The sequence below is a fragment of the Syngnathus scovelli genome, chromosome 10 (genome assembly GCF_024217435.2).
Source record: "Syngnathus scovelli strain Florida chromosome 10, RoL_Ssco_1.2, whole genome shotgun sequence".
In the NCBI taxonomy this organism is placed as follows: Eukaryota; Metazoa; Chordata; class Actinopteri; order Syngnathiformes; family Syngnathidae; genus Syngnathus; species Syngnathus scovelli.
In genome coordinates, this window is record NC_090856.1 from 16,096,492 (window position 1) to 16,122,240 (window position 25,749).

Consider the following 25,749-nt stretch of genomic DNA (forward strand, 5'->3'; position numbering starts at 1 on the left):
AAATAGAATGTTTAAACGAGTATTTTGTGTTCATTAATGTCTCACTTACTTTAAACATTGTTGGCGCACAGGATTGTAGGTATCTGATCGAACACTGATGGCGCTCGTTCTTTCAATTATATTGGGCGTCTATTTTGATTATTGATGGTAAAAACAGTTGTATGTCTTGGTACGTGTACTTTTGGTCTGAGAGAACGGGAAATGATCCCATCCCTGTGTTTTATTTGAAAATTTGTAATTTCATAACTTTATTCAACACAAATCGGGAAACAAAATACGATCGTAATTTCTCAAATGATTTTTCAAACTTCGGAAATGCTCTATGTCTCCCTTGTGTCGCAAATAATTGAGGCTTTTGACGTTGCTGGCATGGTTTGGAGTGTAATTCACCTCCACTGCGTTGGTGGCGTTTGATATTTGACATTAGAAAATATTTCTGTCATTTTACTTTAGAAAGTAAAAGTTGTTTTCTAGAAATCCATACTTGTGATGTATGAGGAACAACAATCGGGCGCATTCTTAAAAAGACAGACCTACAGCCGACAAAAAGGTTTTGATACGTTCATATCATATGACGAGTCAGGAACGTGGTAATTACATATTATTTTGCATTTGCTAATTTGGTGAATACAGTTTAACGAGCAAATGCACAGTGTTAGAGATTCGCTCAGTCCAACTTATTTTGCAAGAACCACACGGGAGACGAGTAAGTCCCTTTAGACACCTGCAGGTGGAGAGTCCATTCGTCGCTGTGCGTACAGCGATGTTCGAATGGAGGTCTGACTCTCGCCTCCTGCAAGAGCATTTTTATTAAGAGAAACAGGGTGGGGGTAAGAGTGGACTGAATAGAGAAAGCCCTTGACCTCTAGTCAAAACATAGCAAGGGGTGTTTTACGACTTTGTGTAGGATGGGACACGCTAGGTGATTTATCACAGGTTGCATTCCAACATAAGCATAAAACTAATCTAGCTAGGTGTCACGCCCGTGCCACAGCACGCTCGGCCTGCACTTCACTCGGCCACACCCCTTTCGTTACCATAATGTCTGTCACCTGCTTCCTATTGTTACCCTGTGTATTTAAGCCCTGCCCGTGTGTTTCTCCCGGTCGGTGTCTACTGTTGTGTCCATTCCTGTTCGTGCCCAGTGTTCCTGTTCGTGTCATCTGGTTTTCCCTCGGTCTGTCTGAAGGCTCACGGTCAGAATTTTAATCTTGTCCAAGGGGACTTCATGTCGGTCAGTCTGTCTGTTTTGCTGGCCGTGAGTCTTCCTCCCGTCTGTGTCTGCCTCCCTTCCAACTCCTTTTCCCTGCAATAAATCCTGGTTCAAGCTGCATTTGGTCGCCCTGGCTCAACTCATTCCTGACAGAAGACACCGACCATCACAGCGACCAGCGCTTGGACCAAACCTTTGCCGGCTCCCGCAACTGCTGCATGGTCGCCAAGGAGATGAGTTCAAGCGACGCAAGATGCACGGTTGCCCCCCCCCAAAACAGATCCGACGGCGCGGATGTTGCGGCCGCCACTTGTTCCGGCGGCGCGGATCCAGCGGCTGTCACCGTCGGCCTTCAACGGTGCATGACGCACGGCCGCCCCCCGACCCAGTCCCGACGGCGCGGATGCTGCGGCCGCCACCAGTTCCGGCGGCGCGGATCCAGCGGCCGTCACCCAGTCGGCTTCAACGGCGCATGACGCACGGCCGCCCCCCGATCCAGTCCCGACGGCGCGGATGCTGCGGCCGCCACCAGTTCCGGCGGCGTGGATCCAGCGGCCGTCACCCAGTCGGCCTTCGGCGGTGTGTGACATGCGGCCACCTCCCCATTTCCTCCCGGCTCTTGTTGGACAGTCTTGGACTTTTTCTTTTTTGGGACGTCGGGAGCCGTCCCTTGTGGGGGGGGGTACTGTCACGCCCGTGCCACAGCACGCTCGGCCTGCACTTCACTCGGCCACACCCCTTTCGTTACCATAATGTCTGTCACCTGCTTCCTATTGTTACCCTGTGTATTTAAGCCCTGCCCGTGTGTTTCTCCCGGTCGGTGTCTACTGTTGTGTCCATTCCTGTTCGTGCCCAGTGTTCCTGTTCGTGTCATCTGGTTTTCCCTCGGTCTGTCTGAAGGCTCACGGTCAGAATTTTAATCTTGTCCAAGGGGACTTCATGTCGGTCAGTCTGTCTGTTTTGCTGGCCGTGAGTCTTCCTCCCGTCTGTGTCTGCCTCCCTTCCAACTCCTTTTCCCTGCAATAAATCCTGGTTCAAGCTGCATTTGGTCGCCCTGGCTCAACTCATTCCTGACACTAGGTTATTTATTACAGGCTGCATTCCAACATAATCATACGATAAGAATAATCTGGAGAACCCTGACACACAGTTCCAGAGTACAGTTAATTACATAATCAAAAGCGTTCAGTGTGTCACAGCATCGCAGACTTAAACTCCATGTGCATACTACTGCGCTTAATTTTTGTTTTCATCAGAAAGACCAGAGGAGAGCGCGAACACAGTCCCCCACTACCAGAAATAATAGAGTCAAGATTCACACAGTAGGGGAATTTGCAGAGGTCAGCACAACCGTAGTGCAATGGCTGAGCCTCACATGGGGTGAACCACCTTCTTGATCATGGGCCGACGTCTTTACCGCACACGGCATTTTCAGTCACGGGCTTAATTGCTAAAAACGTGTGGCACACATACACACTCAGTGGATGAAACAGGATTCGTAGAACTGTTTAAGTCAAAGTCAAAGTCAAAGTCAGCTTTATTGTCAATTTGTCCACATGCCGAAGACATACAAAGAAACCGAAATTTCGTTCCCCCCTATCCCATGGTGACAAGACATGGCCCACAACAGACAAACAAGTAAACAAGTATAACAAAAGCGTGCTGAATAAATAATGAATAAATAACACAACAAATAAATAAATAAATAAGAGGAGCAAAAAAAGGAGCAAGTGTGCGTACAGCAGACATTCCAGAAAATAGCGCAACAGTGCCGCACGCTACGCAGAAGGGGGTAGCGAGTTCAGGGCCCTAACAGCCTGGAGAAAGAAGCTGTTGGCGAGTCTGGTGGTGCGGGAGCGCAGGCTCCTATACCTCTTCCCAGAGGGCAGAAGGTCAAACAAAGAGTGAGCCGGGTGACTCACATCTCTGGCAATCGAGGTTGCCTTGCGGGCGAGATGGGAGGTGTAAATGTCCTTCAGGGAGGGGAGCGAAGCACCAATAATCTTACCAGCCGTATTCACTATGCGCTGCAGGGCCTTCAAGTTCTGTTCAGTGCAGTTACCACCCCAGACAGCGATGCAACTGGTGAGGACGCTCTCAATGGTGCCACGGTAGAATGTAGACAGGACTGCCTGAGGAGCACATGCACGCCTGAGCTTCCGCAGGAAGTACAGGCGGCGCTGAGCTTTCTTTGCCAGTGACGAGGTGTTTGCGGACCAGGAGAGGTCCTCACTGATGTGCACCCCCAGGAACTTGGTGCAGCTCACCCACTCCACCACAGCACCGTCGATGATCAGCGGCAGGTGTGTTGTGTGACCCTTCCGGAAGTCAACAACGATTTCCTTGGTCTTATTGACGTTCAGCAGGAGGTTGTTGTCCCTGCACCACATGGTCAGAAGGTCAACTTCCGACCTGTACCGAGTCTCGTCGCCCTTCGTGATGAGACCCACCAGAGTCGTGTCGTCAGCAAACTTCACTATGCGGTTGTCGCTGTAGGTCGCAGTGCAGTCATGCGTCAGCAGGGTGAAGAGCAATGGACTAAGCACGCAGCCCTGGGGGCCCCCGTGCATGCATTGCCTTTTTTAACCTGAGAACCCTAAAACTGTATGAATTTGTATTTATTGAAAACGTCCAACATTACCACTGAATAATATTTTTTTTCCTGAACAAGTTTTGAAAATGACAAATATATCAAATAACAATAACATAAACAGTTCACCGCCACACAGCCCCAAGCACCGGCATCGACTTCCAGGCGTGTGGCAGCGTGGACTTCCATCCCTGGAGGTGGCACTTCCAGCCACAGAGGTCGAAGAGAGCTCCATAGAATAGGACCGGGTGTGCGTGAAACATATAATAGTTTTTCAAACCTTCTGTGTCACTCCAAATCATTAAATCCTTCAAACTAGTGGTAGAGTGTCCGCCCTGAGACTGGAAGGTTGTGGGTTCAAACCCCGGCCGGGTCATACCTATAAAAATGGGACCAATTGCCTCCCTGCTTGGCACTCAACATTAAGGGGTGGAATTGGGTGTTAGATCACCAAATGATTCCCGAGCGCGGCACCGCTGCTGCTCACTGCTCCCCTCTCCCCCAGGGGATGGATCAAAATCACACGGGGATGGGTTGAATGCAGAGGACAAATCTCACCACACCCAGATGTGTGTGTGATGATCATTGGGAAAAAAAAACTCTCCGTCCTCTGTGTCACTTACAAGCAAAGCCACTAAAGATGCCGGTAGTACATGGGGCCCTTCGTCATCTTCGTCATCCCGTGATCGAATCCTTTGTCCTTTAAGTAAACAACCGCCGCGCCGCTGATGTCACTTGCAGTTCAAACTACAGTAATCCCTTGCTACATCACGGTTCGTTTATCCATTTTTCGTTTTTTTTTTTATTTTGAAAATTTGTGACAAAAAATCACGTATAAGTTGCTCCTCAGTATAAGTCGCCCCCCCACCCAAACTATGAAAAGAAACGTGACTTATAGTCCAGAAAATACGGTAATGACAACACACAATACAACAAAACACAACACAACAATACTTACCTTTCCTTTAAAATCTTTTTCTCTACCTAACACAGACAGATAATGGGAGAATGTGTCACAATGTGAAGGAGATGTATTGGGTAATGCAGAAACAAAATAAAAACTATTATTTAATGTTAGACACATTATCCACTACTTTCCTCTTGACATTCATTAAATTGACAACGAAGGGACTTGAACCCCTTAATCTTCTGATCCAGTCAGTTAACTCCACTTGAATCTAGGCTGTAGATTTACTGTATATGCTCAAAAATCATTGCACTGCTATCACTTGTCAGAATTGCCTGTATGGCTATCTGGCCTAATGGATAAGATTTCAAATCTAAACAGGTATTCATGTCTAGTGTATCATCAAATTGAAAGAGGAAAATATGTCACGGTCGGGTGTGGAGCATGGAGCAGGACGACCAAGTGCAGCCCGGACCAGGGTCCACCGAAGCAACTCAAAATACAGACTCGGTAAACTGACATGACCTAAACAATAACTTGACTGACCAGGACGTGAAACAAGAAGACAGCAGGACACGACGGCACCAAGACAGCACGCCAACACCGAACGACAGCAACCAAAACCAAAACCAATGATCCGACAGGGAGAGAGGGGCAGACAGGACTTTTATACACGACAGGTAACGAGAGGCAGGTGGGAACAATCACACTGATCATGGGCACACAGGAGGGGAGGGGCGAGCACACAGACAGAAACCAAGACAGACACATAGTGGAGCAGTTGGGGGCGAGACGTGACAAAATATAGGTAAACTGTTTTTGTGCTGTTTTGATCTTTGTTGTGGTGACCCCAAATGTCAGTGACAAAAGCCAAAAGAAAGAGGCACATTTTTCATCTGATGTACAATTTTTAATTTGTTTCTCTTGACTCCAGTTGAGCAACCTGTGCTTGCTGATATTCACAATCCCTGCTTACTTTGCTGCCCTACCCCTTAAAAGAAGAAAAAGTTATTTTAGTCTGAGCAACCTGCTCCCTACTGAAAATAGGGTTTTCAACTAAGGTTTCCAACTAGGACTAGGGTTTCCAACTAGGGCTAGAGTTAGGGTTAGGGCTAGTTTGGACTAGGTATATAAAAAGTCTGCCCCACCTGAGGACCGAACTCTTGACCTTTAGATTGTGAGACTGGCATGCTAGCACCTGCATTAATGAGGCTGTGCATTTACAGTTTTACAATTCTTTTTTACTGTAAAATTGATCCAACCACCGGCCATTTCAATCAAACTGAACTTCACAGAAAGATAAAGTGACTTTTAGTCTGAGCATTCTGAAACTAGGGTTTCCAACTCGGGTTAGGGAAGCCAACTAAGGTTTCAAATTGTGGCCAGGGTTTCCAACTGGGGCTTCCAACGAGGATGAGGGTTTCCAATTCGGGCTAGAGTTAGGACTATATAAAAGTGTGCCCTGTGTGAGGGTCGAATTTACGACCTCCAGATTATGAGACTGACACACTACCACTTCCGCGAACGAGGCTATGCATTTGCAATTTGTGCAATTGTTTTTTACTGTAAAATTGATTCAACCACCGCCCATTTTGATCAAACTTAACTAGGCTAGGGCTAGGATTTCCAACTAGGACTAGGGTTTACAGGTAGGGCTAGATTTAGGGTTGGAATATATATAAATCATGCACCGTGTGAGGATCAAACTCTCGACTTTCAGATTACGACACTGACGCGCTACCGCCTGCGCCAACGAGAATTTGTGGCACCTGTCTTAAAATTCTATTTTACTGTAAAATTGATTCAACCACCGGCCATTTCCATCAAACTGAACTTCATCAAAAGAAAAAGGTACTTCTGTCTGACCATTCTCAAAGTTGGGTTTCCAACTGGGGCTAGGGTTTCCAACAAGGGCTCGAGTTAGGGTTAGGACTAAATAAGACATAGCCCCGTGTGAGGGTTGAACTCACGACTTTCAGTTTACTAGACTGACGCGCTACCGCCTGCGCTACCGAGGCCATGAATAGTTGGTTTTACAGAGCTATTTTACTGTAAAATTGATTCAACCACTGGCCATTTCAATTAAACTCAACTTCACAGACAGTAAACCTTATTCTATGTATTATTTATTATTCTTTTCTATACTGTCAGAAAGGTTTTGGTTTCTGATTTCTTTTTTGTTGTGCTGACTCCCCCCCAATCTCCATTTTCAGTGCAACAAAGTGACAAAAACCAAAAGAAAAAATGCTTTCTCTATTGCACACTAGAGCCAGCATTTCCAACTAGGGCTAGGGTTTCCAACTAGGGTTCCAACTCCGGGTAGGGTTTCAAACTAGGAATTCCAACTGGGGCAAGGGTTTCCAATTAGGGTTTCCAACTCGGGCTGGGGTTTCCAACTAGAGACAACATTGGACAGCTGCCACTTGTTGGGAACCTTTAAATGTTTAGTCTTATCAACGAATGTGTTTCAGAGGCCAGATTTAAAACGTGGCTTCTGGTTTTCATGAACCAAACCCATTAAAAAAAGTGAAAGAATGAAACAGTTCTTATTAGGAGAAGCCTGGTTAGCTCAGGTGGTAGAGCATGCAAGTCTTAATCTCAGGGTTGTGGGTTCTATCCCCATATTGGGCAGCCCACACTTGTCGGGAACCTTTGATTCTTTAGTCTTATCAATAGATGTGTTTCAGAGGCCACACTTAAAACATTTCTCTATTTCCCCTAACCCATTCAAAAAAAATGAAAAAATGAAACAATTCCAAGGTCGAAAAGCCTGGTTAGCTCAGTGGGGAGAACATGCGACTCTTAAACTCAGGGCCGTGGGTTCGGTTCCCACATTGGGCATCCTTGCTTGTTGGGAACCGTTAAACAGTCTTATCAAGGCCACACTGAAAACATGGAGTATTTCACATGGCGATGTGGCCTAATGGATAAGGCACCTGACTTCGGATCAGACGATCCCTTTCATAGTCAATTTAACGTGTCATGCTTTGAAATCAAAAACTTGACTTCAGTCTGAACCAACTCTTGACTGATTGATTGAACTTTATTCATCCCACAGCAGGGAAATTCACTTGTCACAGCAGCGCATATCAGTGCAATAATAATACGAGTGCAAGAATAAAACAAGTGCCAGAATTACAAAAAAGGGTAAATAACAGACAAGGATAAACACAAGTGCTGCTAGTAGAGACGAAACACATTCATTTTATCAGGCGGCATGCATGTTGTAAAGTCTGACAGCAGAGGGAATGAAGGACCTGAGGAACCGTTCCTTCCTACACCGAGGGTGCAAAAGTCTGCCGCTAAAGGAGCTGCTCAGGAACCGCACACTCTCATGGAGGTGGTGAGAGGTGTTGTCCATGATGGATTTAAGCTTAATCAACGTCCTCCTCTCACCCACAACCTCAATGGAGTCCAGGGGACAGCCCAGAACAGAGCTCGCTCTTCTGAGCATCTTATTCAGTCCCCCCCTGTCCCGGTCACTACTGCCCCCACCCCAGCAGACCACAGCGTAGATGATGGCCGAGGCCACCATAGAGTCATAGAAGGTCCGGAGGAGAGCCCTGCACACACCGAAGGACCTCAGTCTCCTCAGCAGATGGAGGCGACTCTGGCCCTTTTTGTACAGGATATGGGTGTGATCAGTCCAGTCCAGTCCAGTTTGTTGTTAAGGCGAACACCCAGGAATTTGTAGTTCTCCACTACCTCACTGTCCGATCCCTGGATGTTCATTGGAGTGAAGATGGGTGCTGTCCTCCCGAAGCTCACAATCAACCCCTTCGTCTTGCTGGTGTTGTTCACCTGATGCTGGTTGAGCTCACACCAGCTGACAAAGTCCTTGATGACCAACCTATATTCCAGATCGTTCCCCTCTGCGACATTTCAAACAATGGCCATGTCGTCGGAGAACTTCTGGATTTGGCAGTGTGCGGTGTCGTGGGTAAAGTCTGACGTGAACAGGGTGAAAAGGAAAGGAGCACCCTACCCTGGGGGACACCAGTGCTGCAGTGCACCACGTCGGACTCACTGCGATGTAACCTCACAAACTGCGGCCGGTCGGTGAGGAAGTCCGTTGTCCATGCAGTCAGGCACTGGTCCACACCCGCCTTCTCCATCTTCACCCTAAGCAGTGACGGCTGGATGGTGTTAAAAGCGCTGAAGAAAACAAAGAACATGATCTTCCCAGTGCTCCTGTTGTCCTCCAGGTGAAGCAGTGTTCTGTGCAGTAAATAAATCAATGCATTGTCCACCCCAACACCAGGCAGGTAAGCAAACTGCAGGGGGTCCAGCTGCGCTCCCACTAGTGAACGCAGGTGACCCAGGATGATCCTCTTCATAGTCTTCATCAGGTGGGAAGTCAAGGCAATAGGCCTGAAGTGGTTAGGCTCCTTGGGGCATGGCACCTTTGGTACAGGGACCACGCAGGAGGTCTTCCACAGTACTGGGACCTTGTTCAGGCTCAGGCTTAGGTTGAACAGGTACCTGACCACACCACTCAGCTGGTCCGCACAATCCCTGAGCAGTCTCGGCCAGATGCCGTCTGGGCCCGGGGTCTTCCCTGCTTTGATCTTTCTGAAGTGAACCTGAAGATCTGTAAAGAAGAGGGGGATGTCGGAAGACCGGGGTGATGGAGTGGAGACAGGAGACAGAAGAGTGACTCCGGGGGAGGGGGTTGGTGAGCTGGCGGGGGGGCTGGAGTGTCGAAGGTGGTAGAAAAAGATGCGGAGCGAGGTGAAGGGGTGGGGGGGAGGCGGAATCAAATCTGTTGAAGAACAGATTGAGTTCATGCACCTGTTGGATTTTGTCCACAATTTAGGGAGCGCACTATCTGCGCCTCACGGCAAAAGTCATTGCCAATCACCAGTTATCCAATTTACTCACTGTGTGCTCGTTTGATTTCTTCAGATTTAGGAAAATGCTAAGACACTGAAGCAGAAATTAGACTTACACAGGTTGGTTGAGTTCAATCACAATTCTTGTTCAGAAAGCTCTGTCTTCAGGAAAGTACAATACAGCGCTGGGCCTTTCAAGAGCGCAAAGTCTCCATTCAGAAAAGGCCACTTTCAAGGTTCTTTGGTCAGCTTATATTCAGTCGGCCAGTGTGGGCCGAGTTTGATGGGTGATGAGTCTTTGGGGTGGGGCAAGTTCACAGGAGAGTTTGATTCCATGGGAGTGGGTGCTGGTTCGGTGAGAGCTGGTTCCGTGGGGTTGGGTGCTGATTATGGGAGATTCGATTTGTGGGGGCTGTTGTTGTCCTTTCCGTCTTTCAGCCTTGACGATCGTCTTTGGCTTGGCTGTCTCCCTCTGGCACCTGCTGGTTTTATCTCCAAGTGACCTTCCTGTAAACATTCTTGCACATATACTGTTCCACCTCATCCATTCATCATTCTTTCAATTTTGTCATTTTGTACGGAATTATGTGAGCTTTTGGCTGTGACATCATCTACCTATTTATTAATGTTCCCTGACCATGCAAAGTTTGTACTCACCACTTACCATGTTTTTGTTTGTTTGTTCTTTTGATCTCCATGTACTTGCTTACGTCATCATATTCTTAGTTTAATCATGCTTTCAACCATATCTTTTCTTTGTTAGGCAAAATATTTCCCTCTGTCCAGAACGTTCAGTAGTAATCGAAAACTGGTGTCTAGAATTAGTCAAAACATAAGATACAATCAAGTACTGAACATTTTTAGACGACTTTGGCAGTGTCCGTGATTTAGAAAATCATCAGGCATGCATTGAACAGTTCCTTAAGGGTCATTAAGCTATTCAGGCAATATATCAAAAAACATTTGTTATTTCAAAGTGCTCAGAAATATATATATCAGATCATAAAGTTATAAAAACCTTTCTCATTACCACTTATCAAAAATGTCTAGTTATGTCTTCTTTATTGATTTGGTGTGTAGGTATAATTATATGTTTAAAATGTTTCTTTTATTTATTTAATATGTGAATATACTTGTCTGCTTATGTACTTTATTCAATGAGGTTTGAGCCAGGGCTGTGGACTCGGTCGGATTTTTGCACCGAGTCCGGCCTCTTGACCACCGAGTCCGAGTCCGGGTCCCAGTCCGGCTGTCAATTTTTTCCGTTAATTCATGTGACTGCTTCGTCTTTAGTCAAGGCTAATTTAGATCAAAATCTATCAGAACGAACGCAACTGCTTTCACACTGGCTGGTTCGGCTTATATAGGATCCCTTGCTGAGAGGGCGGACGTAAAAGTGAGGCGACGTTCCAATCGGACGTCGGATCGATAACATTTTCCCTGCCCCACCGGAGTTGTGCTAGTTCATAACGTAGATCACTCGAGGCATAGTCATAAATGTACGGTTGACAATTTAACCGATAGAAGTGGATACATTGGAACATAACCTACACTCTAATATATTATTTGACATGGTATTAAATGCGTGGCTTTACAAAAATGGTCATTGAAGCCCACCCTTAGCCCTGAGTGCCATTGGCATGAGGCAAAACGCTTGAAAACACTCTTGTCCAATTAAATAACCATTCTGAAACACGGGACATGTAAGATAATATTTTTTAATCATTAATTACACCATTATAGCTCAGACATTTATCTAAACACAAATAATTAGTGACGACCCCACAACTATCGAAACACATCAATGATATAAGCTGGGTGACATAATCGTCCTTGACATTGGTACATAATGTAAACATTAGCCTAAGTGCAACTCAACGTGGCCGCATTGATCGTAAGCAGGGCTGTGGACAGTATTCCTACTCGCATTCTGAGCAGCATGATGAAAATAAAATTGAACGTGATTTTTTTATTGTCGGACTCGGTGGACTCGGTCAAAATCAGCACCGAGTCTGAGTCCGAGTCCGGCAAAAATGACAGAGTCCGACCGAGTCCGAGTCCCCGAGTCAGAGTCCAAGTCCAGGAATATAGGTACGTTTTGTGTGCCAAATCTTCATTACAGCCAATAGCAGATTTCTGATTAAAGGTACAAAAAGAAAAGCAATGACTATATGTGTCCGCTGGTTCTTCTCTGCAACACAGGAAGTTTGCATTCACTACAGTTGTGCCCATCGGCAAAAGGCAGCCCCCAACTACCACATGAGTAGCCGACAGGCCTGTTCTAAAACAACTCACTGATGAGGACGTATTATTTTCAAGGAATGTTCTAGAAGTAATCGTTGTTAAAAAAAAAAACACATGATGGTGGTTCTTGGAGATCACTGTTTATATATACACACACAAATATATATATTGAGTCTAGGGAGACAAATACACCGCAAACTGTGGGTAGGTGTCAGGTGATGAGCCACAGAAAAAAATCACAGTTGCCACAGAAAGATGACAAGCCTCATTTTGAAGCAGATCTAAACATCAGGGATGAGAACGGCAAATGAAAAAAAAACACTGATATATTGATCAAAACCAGAGCACATTTCTTGGCTTGCTTATCCGAGTCGACAGCATAGACATGGAGACTTTCAAGGCAAGTTACCCCAAGTTGTGCAGCGGTCTGGGTTAGCTACAACAAACATACACCATAAAGGTCAAGCCAGGTGCCGTGCCATATTCAGTAAAAAAAACCAGGAGGATTCCACTACCACTGGTGGGTGAAGTCAAGAGAGAGCTCCAGCGCATGGAAGCTCTGGGCGTCATTAGTCGGGTGAAGGAGCCAACTGATTGGTGTGCCGGCATGGTGGTCGTGCCCCAAAAGGACAAAAGCAGCATTTGAAGACCTAAAGAAAGCTCTGTCCTCTCCTCCGGTGCTGGCTATGTATGACCCGGGCAGAGACACCAAAGTATCTGCTGATGCATCATCATATGGGTTGGGGGGCGTAATTCTTCAGAAATGAGGGGAAGGATGGAAGCCTGTGTCTTACGCATCACGGTCACTCACTCCAACTGAGCAACGATACACACAGGTGGAGAAGGAAGCTCTGGGCCTCACATGGGCCTCACATGGGCCTGTGAACGGTTTCGGGATTTCCTCATTGGAAAGGAGTTTTGCCTGGAGACCGACCATAAACCCCTTCTCATCCTGCTTGGAGCCCAAGCACTGGATCTTTTGCCACAGAGAATCCAGGGTTTCAGGATGAGGGTGATGCGCTACTCATACTCCATCGTGCACGTACCAGGAAAGTCGCTTTGGACAGCAGACACACTTTCACGTGCAACCTGTAAAATGACGCATGTCCACTGATGACCAGGAGCTGATGGAGAGCACATACATATTTGTGGACTGTGTCACTGAGAGTCTACCTGTCAGCTCATCATATACAGAAAACCTGAAAGAGCAGTTGAAAGCCGACAGTGTCTGCTCGCGTGTCATGACCATGTGCATGGAAGGATGGCCAGCACATGCAAAACAGGAACCAGCGCTAAAAAATGACTGGCCGGAGCGAGCCACATTAACAGTGAAAGATGCTAAAGGACACACGACTGGTAATACCTTCCGCAATGAGGAACGACGTGCTGTTCAAATTACACGAAGGACACTTAGGTGTCCTGGAATGTAAATCACGTGCACGTCAATCTGTGTGGTGGCCGGGACTCAGCCAGCAAGTGAACAAAATGGTACTGAACTGCAGGACATGCATACAAGAGCGACACAACCCAAAAGAGGCACTCGTGCCATCAGGGTGCCCTGAAAGACCTTGGCAAAAGTTAGGAACAGACCTTTCTACACAAGAGGCAGAATAATCCTCTAAGGCAGTGGTTCTTAACCTTTTTGGAGGTACCGAACCCCATCAGGTCCATATGTGCATTCAACAAACCCCTCTTTGGGGGGCGAGTTAAACGAACCCCATCAGTTTCATGTGCACATTCACCGAACCCCTCTATATAGGGGGGGATGACATACCAGCAAATCAGTGTGACTTCTGCTGTTGCCTTTGCAAGAACAGTTCAGATATGCGTTATCACGAATTTACACGATATTCAGGTGTGTTCAGCCATCCGTGGGCGGGGGGGGGGGGGGGGGGGGTCGCGGGGCGGGGGCGGGGCAATGACATACCAGCTCTGCCGAACCCCTGAAGCCGACTCACCTAACCCCTAGGGTTCGATCGAACCCAGGTTAAGAACCACTGCTCTAAGGTCTGACGAGACAAAGGCAGTCTACCCTATGATCCCTGGAAAAAGGGAGATGTGGTATTATCGTATGTTGAAACTATAATATTATATAGTTTGTTATTGGAGGTCTCAAATAATGTTGACAGTTGGGGGCTCTGTGGTGCGCCAGGGGCATTGTACTGCTATGTAAGACATGAGTGGGGAGAAAATAAAAAGTTGCTGAATAAAGAAGTTGCATTCGCGTTCATCTCTACTCCGTATAAACACAACAGTCGTGGACTGCGTTCGCGCTCTCCCCTGGTCTTTTTGATTAAAACAAAAATCACACGCAGTCGTACGTACATGGAGTTTAGGTCTGCGGTGCTGTGACACACTGAATGCTTTTGAGCATGTTATTAACTGTACTATGGAACTGTGCATTTGCTTGCTAAACTGTATTAACCAAATTAGTCAATGCAAAATAATATGGAATTACCACGTTCCTGACTCGTCATATGATATGAACGTATCAAAACCTTTTTGTCGGCTGTAGGTCTGTCTTTTTAAGAATACGCCCGATTGTTGTTCCTCATACATCTCAGTATAGATTTCTAGAAAACAACATTTACTTTCTAAAGTAAATTGACAGATTTATATTCAAATGTCAAATATCGAACGCCACCATCACAGTGGAGGTAAATTACACTCCAAACCATGCCAGCAACGAGAAAAGCCTCAATTATTTGCGACACGAGAGATATAGAGCACTTCTGAAATTTGAGAAATCATTTGAGAAATTACGATCGTATTTTGTTCCCTGATTTGAATAAAGTTATGAAATCACACGTTTTCAAATAAAACACAGAGATGGGATCATTTCCCATTCTCTCATACCAAAAGTACACGTACCAAGACATACAACTGTTTTTACCTTCAATACTCATAATAGACGCCCAATCGATAGGTGACGCTGTTTGAAAGAAGGTTTGATCAGGTACCTACAATCCTGTGCGCCAAAGATGTTTAAAGTAAAAAAGACATTAATGAAAACAAAATACTTGTTTAAACCTTCTATTTAGGTTGAGTCCTTGTAAGTATAGTAAATCTATCAACGTCTATTGTTTGTATTAGAAGGACTGGTTGCTACAATTTGAGTGTGAGACCGCCTGTGAATTTGGTGAGACCAGCAGTGACGTGGCCCGTTTTGACCCAGATTATCAGATCTCTCTTTCTTTTCAGATGGAATAAATCTTTCGCCTTTTACTAAAGATTTCCGTGGGGAGGAACAATAAGAGTCTATCTCTACCCATTCTCACCAACGGTTTGTTAGAATAGGCCTCTTTGGCACCACTTTTATGGTTAAAATTCTCTCTTCTATGATCAGCTCTCTTAATCCCTCAAACCCAAGAACCGAGACTACACTTGATTTTAGCCAAAAGGCCGAGAAGCGATGGAGTATGCGAGTGACGGACTCACTTACAGGCTTCCCCGTCTACCCATTCTCAGCAACGGTTTGTTAGAATAGGCCTCTTTGGCACATGTGATTAGCTGGGTAGCTTGAGCTATGCCGTTATATCGCTGCAACCCTTCTCTTGCTTTATTAGCTTTCTCTTCTCTATGACACCCTTTGCACATATGTAGAAGTCGCTCAGAATTCGTTCATCACTAAAATGCAGTCCTCAGGTCCATGTCATATTCGCTACCAATCGGAATGTAACGGACAGATTTATATTCAAATGTCAAATCTCGAACGCCACCGTCGCAGTGGAGGTGAATTACACTCCAAATTCACCTCCACTGCAACGACAAAAGCCTCAATTATTTGCGACACGAGAGATATAGAGCACTTCTGAAATTTGAGAAATCATTTGAGAAATTACGATCGTATTTTCTTTCCCGATTTGTGTCGTTATGAAATCACATGTTTTCAAATAAAACACAGAGATGGGATCATTTCCCATTCTCTGATATCAAAAGTACACGTACCAAGACATACAACTGTTTTTACCTTCAATACTCAAAATAGACGCCCAATCGCTGTTTGAAAGAATGTGTTCGATCAGGTACCTACAATCCTGTGCGCCAACAATGTTTTAAGTAAAAAAGACATTAATGAACACAAAATACTCGTTCGTTTAAACCTTCTATTTAGGTTGAGGCCTTCTAAGTATAGTAAATCTATGAACGTCTATTGTTTGTATTAGAAGGAATGGTTGCTGCAATTTGAGTGTGAGACCCCCTGTGAATTTGGTGAGACCAGCAGTGGGGTGGCCCGTTTTCACCCAGATTATCAGCTCATTCTTTTTTCTCTTCAGATCGAATAAATCGTTCGCCTTTTACTAAAGATTTCCGTGGGGAGGAACAATAAGAGTCTATCTCTAGCCATTCTCACCAACGGTTTGTTAGAATAGGCCTCTTTGGCACATGTGTTTAGCTGGGTAGCTTGAGCTATGCCGTTATATCGCTGCAACCCTTCTCTTGCTTTATTAGCTTTCTCTTCTCTATGACACCCTTTGCACATATGTAGAATTCGCTCTCAGTTAAGACGACAAGGTCACACGTTATCATACAGATTAGGCAGAGTCGCCTCCTTGCAGGAAGGCGGCCCAGAGTAGTATAAGAGCAGGAACCTTGGCGCTGAGAGAGGGACCTTCTTTCGCATCTGGCAGAAAGGGCTCCACAGCTGTGCATCGATCATTCTGGCATACATTAAAGAGTTAAACTGTGAAGGCTGCCTCTTGGTAATTGCTGTTAGCATATCGAGCATTAAAGATAAAGAACCGGGAACAAACCTAGCAGGTTACAGTACGGAACAGAGTGCTGCTCTTCTGGGCACTAATAAATCGGCAAGCTTGTCTGCTGACTTATTTGTTCACTCTTCTTCACCCGCAGTAATGCATGTAGTTCACGACGCATATATGTGTCCCCTTTCAGCAGTCTCTATCCAAATACACAGTGTAGGTACCTATTAAAAGGGTAGTCCCGATGAACATGAAAGGCAAAGATTGATCATTCGCAAAGAACTTTCCATGGTCATCATATGTACGAAAGAGTTGGGCCAGAAGACTAGAGCGGAACTTATGCAGAAGTGCATGGACACCACCTTGTTGAAAGAATAAAACCAACACAATGCATGAATTCACGACAAATGATATACCAGCAAATCAGTAGTACTTCTGCTGTTGCCTTTGCGAGACCAGTTCAGATATGCGTTATCACGAATTTATAAATCATGTGTGTTCGGACCTCCGCAGTGGAGGGAGGCTCTGCTAAACCCCTGAGACCGACTCACCGAACCCCTAGAGTTTGACCGAATCCAGGTTAAGAACCACTGGTTCAGAGGCTGTTATTTCTGCAAAAGGAGGAACTACTAAATATTGATGTCATTTTTCTGTTGGGGTTTCCAAATGTATGCGCCTGCCTACTTTTGTTTAAATAATGATTGTCCACTGTCTGCAAATCCTATAAACTTCATTTCAATTCTCAAATATCACTGTGTTGATCACTGCCGTCATCGGCCATGCATGGATTCGGGCCATCTGATTGGTTCCTTTGCCCCCCCCCCCCCCCCCTCCCCCATACACACACAGGAATTGGTTAGGACTTGATTAGTAAGTGTTAGGAATCGTTTTGGCTGTCCGTTCAGAGCAAGGAACGAGCCACTAGCCCCACGGGAAGTTGTCATTTTCTGTAAGCTTGCGTGTATGTAAATTTGTCATGGTCCAACGTAAGACTGTTGAGGGTGAATAAAAAATAACTGCAACAAGTTCATTCGGCTATTAACCAGATTCAAACTGGGGTTGCAGCCGCCTCAATGCTATATTATGGCCAACATGCAGTTGCATGTTTAGGGTCTTTTCTCTAGGATCTTCAGCCACGACACTCAAGCAGACCATGAAAGATTGTTGATGTTAAAATGTTGGTGGAACTATCCAATAACTACGCAGATCCGATGATCCCTAAGTCTCGAGATGAGACAAAATTGGAAAGACTATTGGTTGACAGTGTCTGTGAGTTACTTCAACCCAATAGTTCACAGAAATTACACATAGCTAATGTTGACCACAAAATGGCATGTGAGCTGGCCAGGAGTCCTGGAATCTTCTGATCTGTAGACAGATGCGTTCGTTATCCATTGCTCCACGAGCCCCACGGGAATATGTGGCTTGTAAACTTTTGCAAAAATGAAAAAATAAAATAAAAAATGGGTGACATTATTTGAATACGCCATGATGCTTTATCCATTGCGCCACTCGCCCTACAAGTTAAGGCTATCGACCGCAAACGTGTGGAAAATCGTCATTGTCCAAAAGATGGCTGTTTAGCAATATTAAGAAAGGGACAAATTCCACACAGTAATTGGAGTGTGCCATGACCCGGATTCGAACCGGGGTTGCTGCGGCCACAACGCAGAGTACTAACCACTATACGATCATGGCCAACATGTGCATCTTATTAACGCTACTGCATACAGGCCATGATCGTGTAGTGGTTAATGTTCGATTCGAATCCGGGTTATGGTATAATCAAATGACCTTGTTGAATTTGTCTGCTGGTCACTGTTGCTAAACAGCCTTCCTTTGGACAATGACAGTTTTCCACACAAGTTTACAGTCGATACAGTCTTGTAGGGTGAGTGGCGCAATGGATGACACATGACGGCAGATTCAAGTGATGAGAATCGAAACAACAGATTCAAGAGACCCAAGGTAAATGAACACAACCCGTTTCGTTTCAATTGACAGCCCATGTGACATGCACCTCAGATGAAATGGGGCTAGTTGATCAACAGCAATGTTTTAACGAAGGGATCATCTGGGAGTTAAACCCCAGACCTCTCACACCCAAAGCAAGATTCATACCCCTAGACCACTGGTGTCAAACTCGAGGCCCGGGGGCCAGTTATGGCCCACCGTATCATTTTCTGTGGCCCGCAACGACAAATTGCGCATTAAATCTATGTCATACTAACATTGCAAATTGTCGGAACTTTTAAGAATCTTCTTAAAATTATTTTTGAAATATGTGAAAAGTTTCCACGAGTCTGATTTGAAAAAGCAATTATTTGTCAGTTTGTTTTGTAGCTTATACTGTATATAATATGAGGCGTTTATTTATTTGGGTTGACAGTCATAATGGCCCGTCGAGGGAAACTTTGACTACAATGTGGCCCGCGACAAAAATGAGTTTGACACCCATGCCCTAGACCAACGAGCCTCAAAGAAAGCTTGCAGACCATGTTACATTCTGTGTAACATTGGCCTGTCAAACACTCCACACAACGATAGACAACAGTGTTTCAAAGAAGAGCCCGTCCGGGAGTTTTACCCGGGTAATCAAAGAACCCTAGGCAAGAATCATTCCCCTGCACCAATGAGCCCCATACTAGACCAGCTGACCCCATTATATTCCGATTGGTAGCCCATGTGACATGGACCTGAAGACTGAATGTCAGTGATTTAAGTCAAGTCAACAAGTCCGATGTCAGCGGCGCGTTGCAGTTCAAATTTTGCTACAGGCCCATATAACAATATATAAACTATGTATGAAATAACAAAAATATAAACAACTATTTTATCGAACCATGCATGTCACTCCAAATCAATAAATCCATCAGAATCTTCGTCTTCCGTGTCACTTGAGAAAAAAAAAAAGAAAAAAAAATTGACGCCGGAAAGAATACGTGTGCCACGGACGTCAGACTAGATATATCAAATAAATGTAATATAAACATCAATTTTAACAAACCATCCGTGTCACTCCAAATCATTAAATCCACCGGAATATTCATCCTATGTGTAAAAAAAAACCCAAAATAAACAGCTGTCGATTCCGGACCTACGTGCGGCGCTGATGTCAGCCTCATTTTCAGTTGGCGGCTCCAATTATTCCACAGATCTACATATATAACTATATCGTAGCGTTACAGAAGTACCAGGCAAGACGTGGGTTTGGTAACAGGCCGGCTCTTTATTTCACAAATCAAGAGCTCAACATGTGAGCCAACACACGCAAGCGCCCAGGATCGCTCTTTCCGCCCCCCCCCCACGCCCTGCTGCCTTCACGGCCTCCCTAAAAAATCGGAAACTACTGAAGTCTAACAACATACACGTTGCTACTCTAAATAAACTACATATCAAATAACTATAAAATAAATAACAAGTTTATCGAATAATCTGTATAACTCCAAATCACTAAATCTCCCGACTTCGGAAGTCAGTAAATGGAACTCATTGTCAGTGAGGCTCCAATTATTCCACAGCCATAGTGCCCCCTCATGCGGTTAAAAAGTGAAAATAACATGTGAAGTGATCAACTATACTAGTAAATAAGTAAAGTGTTAATGATAAAGTAAAAATTTGTGAAAAAATTCACATATAAGTCGCTCCTGAGTAAAAGTCGCCCTCCCACCCAAAGTATGAAAAAAAAACTCGACTTATAGTCCGAAACATACGGTGTATAAATGTGTTATTTATTTATATAAAGGCCGGTCCACGAAAATATTTCTGACACGTAACCGGTCCGTGGCACAAAAGAGGTTGGGGACCACTGATTTAGTAGAAGGTGGCTACAGATGAAAGTTTCAGTTCAATTTGAAAAACTTACAGGTCACTCAAGTTCAGACGCACGCACAACCAATGCAGCTATATAATAACTCTGCTGCAAACATAGGTTAACGCACTTGGGTTGAAAAGCGAACCCCGGTCTTTCACGCAACAAGCAGAGATACTATTCACGATACTAACGAGGAACATGCCCTGTGTTGGGGCAAGATGCACTGCTTGGCGGAAGAAAGGAAAGGGAGGGGACAGAAAGGAGAACGCTCACGGAACACATGCGCATATACCTATTATGTGGATTTTAACCATCTGTAAAGGTTTCTAAAACAGTACTGAAATGGGACAATCTGCTGGTCTGGTTCATATATGCCTGCCTTCAAGTTTAGAGGGCACTACCTTTAGGGGGAGCATTGAAGGTTAGGGTTAAATGTGAGGGGGTTACCGTTAGCGAGTTAGCAGGTTAGGGGTTAATTATTAGGGTTTGGTTATTATTAGGGTTTTAGAGTTAGCGTTAGGGCTTGAAGTTAGGGAATTAGGAGCATTAGGCCAACCAGATTCCATTTATTCCATTAATCACTGACATTCAGTCTTCAGGTCCATGTCACATGGGCTACCAATCGGAATGTAACGGGGTCAGCTGGTCGACTATGGGGCTCATTGGTACAGGGGAATGATTCTTGCATGATTCTTGCTTTGGGTGCATGATTGCCTGGGTTTAGCTCCCGGACAAGCTCCTCTTGCAAACACTGTTGTCTATCATTATGTGGAGCGTTTGACAGGCCAACGTTACACGGAATGTAACATGGTCCGCAAGCCCTCATTCTTGTTCGTTGGTCTAAGGGTATGATTCTCGCTTTGGGTGTGGGAGGTCCTGGGTTCAACTCCCAGACGAACCCTTCTTTAAAACATTGCTGTTGATCAACTAGCCCAATTTAATCTTGGGGGCTAGCCCGAATCCATACACGGTGGATGGCGACAGTGATATTTGAGAAGTGAAAAGAAGTTTATTGGATTTGCAGACAGTGTGCAATCATTATTTCAACAAAGGTAGGCAGGTACATAAATTTAGTAGATCCTCCTTTTGCAGAAATAACAGCCTCTAGACCAGTGGTTCTTAACCTGGGTTCGGTCAAACCCTGGGGGTTCGGTGAGTGGTTTTCAGGGGTTCGACAGAGCCTCCACTGCAGAGGTCCGAACACACTTGATTTATATATCCACATATCTGAACTGGTCTCGCAAAGGCAAAAGCAGAAGTCACACTGATTTGCTGGTATGTCATTTGTTGTGAATTCATGCATTGTGTTTGTTTTATTCTTTGAACAAGGTGATGTTTATGCACGGCTCATTTTGTGCACCAGTAAAAACATCTCTGTCTTGAAAAAAAAAAAAAAAATCACTAAAGAGGGGTTTGGTGAATGCGCATATGAAACTGCTGGGGTTTGGTACCGCCAACAAGGTTAAGAAACACTGCTCTAGATACTTCCTAAAGCTTCTATAGCTGCTTCTAATGTGAGTGTGGATTCTGGTTGAAGGTATATTGGACCATTCTTCTTGACAAATCTGTAACTCCCATGAACTTCATTTCACTTTTCAAATATCTTTGTCTCTGTCCGTTATATGATATATTTAACTGATATTGCTGATCTGAACAGCCAATGATTTATAAAGGAAAATCTTGAAATTGATTTTGCATACGAATGAAACTTTTGCATATGACCGTGTATGACCAAAGGGTTGAGGTCCAACCGAGACTTGAGCTGGGATCACTGGTTTCAGAGTTGAGTGTTCAAGGAACCCTCAGGTGTATAGAAGCATAGGCTTTCATGGGGCAGCACACAAGCAACCATTTCACAATTTCTACCCAGCTATATGACAATATATTTGAGGTCCCACCAAGACTTGAACTCAGAATGCTGGATTCAGTGTCCAGAGTACTTACCATTACACTATGGAACCCTGGCAGTGACAGAAGGAGGGGCATCATTTTTCTAAGCACAATGCACTCTCTAAGGCGCTCATTTTACTAAACTGACAAAATTAGTGGAAGCAGTGATTACACACTCATAGTGCTGTACACAATGTACTGGATTGGAATTTCCAAATTTTTGTTCCAGACAAATGACTACAAATTGTAAGTTCCACCAAGACCTGAGCTTGTATTGCTAGATTCAGAGTGCTCACAATCACACCATGCCAACATTATACGGTAATCTAGAAGAGCATTAGCTTTCGAACCATCCAAGATCTAAAGTAAGTTCCACCAGTTGACATTGTAACTCGGAGAACATGTGATTACTTTATCAAATACTATTTGACCAATTATTTGAGGTACCACTGAAACTTAAAACTCGGATCACTGGATTCAGAGTCCAGAGTGCTAACCATTACACCATGGAATAGACACACACACACGTACTCACACTTACACACACGCGCGCACGCACGCGCGCGCACGCACGCGCGCACACACACACACACACACACACACACACAGGACAGTGACTCTCATAAACATAGATACAAAATAGTCAGGTGACGCTTTCCCGCCTTTTCCGGACAGTATAATAGCTTGACCTGGAGATGGGGGATGTTGTTACATCTGCTGAAGTGCCGTGTGCATTGACCGCCATTAAACAATTCCAAGATCTTGCCAATAAAGAACAAACCGTTACTCCACATCTTAGTTTTCCTGACCCAGCAATAGACATCATCAACAACATGCAACAGCTGTTGGTGGAATCGAACCCGCACTTTCCTAACTGTGAAGTGGACGTGCTAACCAGTGTACCACCAAGCCGCCAAAGAGCATATAAATATTACTATGTAGAGTCAAATACAAGCCAGATTCCAGATTCAAAACCACCCTTCGACGAGGATGGGAATCCATGCGTGCAGAGCACAGCGGATTATCAATCCATCACCTTAAACTCTCGGCCGCCTCTTCTTGGACAATTTGTGTTGACACATCACATTATGTACGTTGTGCCAAGATACTTTCGATGTGAAGATATTGAAAATCCGGCGAGGATGTGATATGAAATGATGAGTGGAGACCACAATCGGGTAGCAACACATCGCCTGAATATCTCAGCCACTGCATCTCATGCATGAGTTGTATGGGCGACATGATATGGTATGTACGGTGTGGTATAACCCGCAAGGTAATATGATACGATACTTTAGATGTGAAATGATGAAGAGGTAAGCCACAAAAGAAGTGACACTGTCAACAAAGAAAAACGTTTTTTCAATGTTGTCTCACCCCAAATCTTTGGGATTATCGGATCTGCGCAGTTGGATAATTCCACCAACATTTTGACATCAACATTCTTTCATGGTCTGCCTAGGTGTCCTGGTTGAAGATCCTAAAGGTTTTGAACTCATTTTATGCTTCCACATATAAGCCATGATCGTATAGTGATAAGTACTCTGCGTTGCGGCCCCAGCAACTCCGGTTGAATCATGTTTGCAAAAGTATTACACACAAGCTTGGAAGGTACAACCTATTCCTGGGCAATGGACACAATGGATAATGCATCTGACTACGGAACAGAAGATTCTAGTTTCAATTCCTCGCTACCTTATATGGCACATTTTGGTCAACATTAGCTATGTGCACTTGAAACTTATGCATTGAACTGACTTAAGGACACTGTCAAGTTTTTCCAATGTTGTCTCATCTCAAGTCTTTGGAAGTCTGATAGTTCCACCAACATTTTAACATCAACATTCTTTCATTGTATGCCTGGGTGTCCTGGCTGCAGATCCTAAAAAAAGACCCTAAACTCATTGTATGCTATTGCATGATCGTGTAGCGTTGTGGCCGCAGCATCCCCGGAACATATCTGGGTCACGGCCTAATTAAATTACCTTGCTGAATTTGTCCATTGTTCATTGTTGCCAAACAGTCTTCTGTTAAACACAAGCTTCCAGACATTACGTCCACCTATGTTTTAATATCCACTTTATTTCATCTTTTTTTAGGCCTGGCTGCCACGAGGCAGCGGTAGACATACAATTATGACCCTGAAAGAATACGCGCAAACTGGCCATGATCCATCCATCCATTTTCTGAACCGCTTAGTCCCCACGGGGGTCGCGGGCGTGCTGGAGCCTATCCCAGCCGTCATCAGGCAGTAGGCGGGGGACACCCTGAACTGGTTGCCAGCCAATCGCAGGGCACACAGAGACAGACAACCAATCGCACTCACACTCACACCTAGGGACAATTTGGAGTCTTCAATCGGCCTACCAAGCATGTTTTTGGAATGTGGGAGGAAACCGGAGTGCCCGGAGAAAACCCACGCCATGATATTTATCAAAATTCGTTAATCACCGAAATGCAGTCCTCAGGTCAATGTCATATTCGCTACCAATCGGAATGTAACGGCGTCAGCTAATTTGATACAGGGCTCGTTGGTCGAGGGGCATGATTCTCGCTTAGGGTAGGAGAGGTCTCGGATTCAACTATCGAATGAGGCCTACTTTGAAACACAGCTGTCTCCCGTTCTCTGCCATTTTCGACAGGCCAATGTCACATGCGCATCATTTACAGGCTGCATTTGTGTGACACGTGATGTTTCGGGTGGTAGCTACACTGAATACAACATGAAGGCCCTGCAGCGCATAGTGAACACGGCTGGTAAGATTAATGGTGCTTCATTCCCCTCCCTGAAGGACATTTACACCTCCCATCTCACCCGCAAGGCAACCACGATTGTGAGTGGTGTGAGTCACCCCGTTCACTCATTGTTTGATCTTCTGCCCTCTGGGAAGAGGTACAGGAGCCTGCGCTCCCGCACCACCAGACTCACCAACAGCTTCATACTTCAGGCCGTTAGGATCCTGAACTCTCTCCCCCCTTCTGCGTAGCGTCCTGTATTTTTGCGCTATATTCTGACTGTCTGCTGTATGCACACTTGCTCCAATTTTGCTCCTCGTATTTATTATATTATTTGCTTATTTATTATTTATTCATCTGTCAGGCGCGGAGCAGGGAGAGGACTCGAATGCAGAGTTTCCAAAGTCCAAAGATGTGTTTATTTTCTCCAATGGCAGTAGTAACAAAAAGCGCCTCAATATGAGGGAAAAAAGGGGGAAACTAAGGCGCCTCGAACCGAGAGAGAAAAAGGGGAAATCAAAGCGCCTCGAACCGAGGGAAAGACTATAACGAAGATAACTATGTAACCAAGTTAACATAGGTGATCAAAGTCGTTCAAAGAAGGCTTCTACGTGGAACTCGAGGGTTTCGTGATCGCTAGTGTTCTGAGCAAGGCAAGACGCACTGGCACTGGACACAGGGAAAGGCGCGGGTTATATGGACACAGGAGGGGAACACAAGTGAAGACAGTTGGTCATTGGCGCAGGTGCACACACTTGGAATCAGGGAGTCACGTGACCGGACGCACAGGGGAAGGACACACCGACTGGAACGAGAGGAA

General features: G+C 45.1%; 4 non-coding genes and 1 pseudogene across 4 annotated transcripts; 2 read left to right on the top strand and 3 right to left on the bottom strand.

Annotated features, from left to right (window-relative positions):
* Window positions 1-2,476: 2,476 nt before the first annotated feature.
* LOC125976428 (U1 spliceosomal RNA) lies at window positions 2,477-2,628 on the bottom strand (annotated as a pseudogene).
* A 4,027-nt stretch (window positions 2,629-6,655) lies between these two features.
* Window positions 6,656-6,728, bottom strand: trnat-agu (transfer RNA threonine (anticodon AGU)). Its single transcript has one exon. It is a non-coding gene; the product is annotated as a tRNA-Thr (tRNA).
* Window positions 6,729-14,969: 8,241 nt separating this feature from the next.
* LOC125976515 (U5 spliceosomal RNA) lies at window positions 14,970-15,079 on the top strand. The gene has a single exon (XR_007484390.1). It is a non-coding gene; the product is annotated as a U5 spliceosomal RNA (small nuclear RNA).
* A 964-nt stretch (window positions 15,080-16,043) lies between these two features.
* Window positions 16,044-16,155, top strand: LOC125976519 (U5 spliceosomal RNA). Its single transcript, XR_007484393.1, has one exon. It is a non-coding gene; the product is annotated as a U5 spliceosomal RNA (small nuclear RNA).
* A 1,960-nt stretch (window positions 16,156-18,115) lies between these two features.
* Window positions 18,116-18,187, bottom strand: trnah-gug (transfer RNA histidin (anticodon GUG)). Its single transcript has one exon. It is a non-coding gene; the product is annotated as a tRNA-His (tRNA).
* Window positions 18,188-25,749: the final 7,562 nt, after the last annotated feature.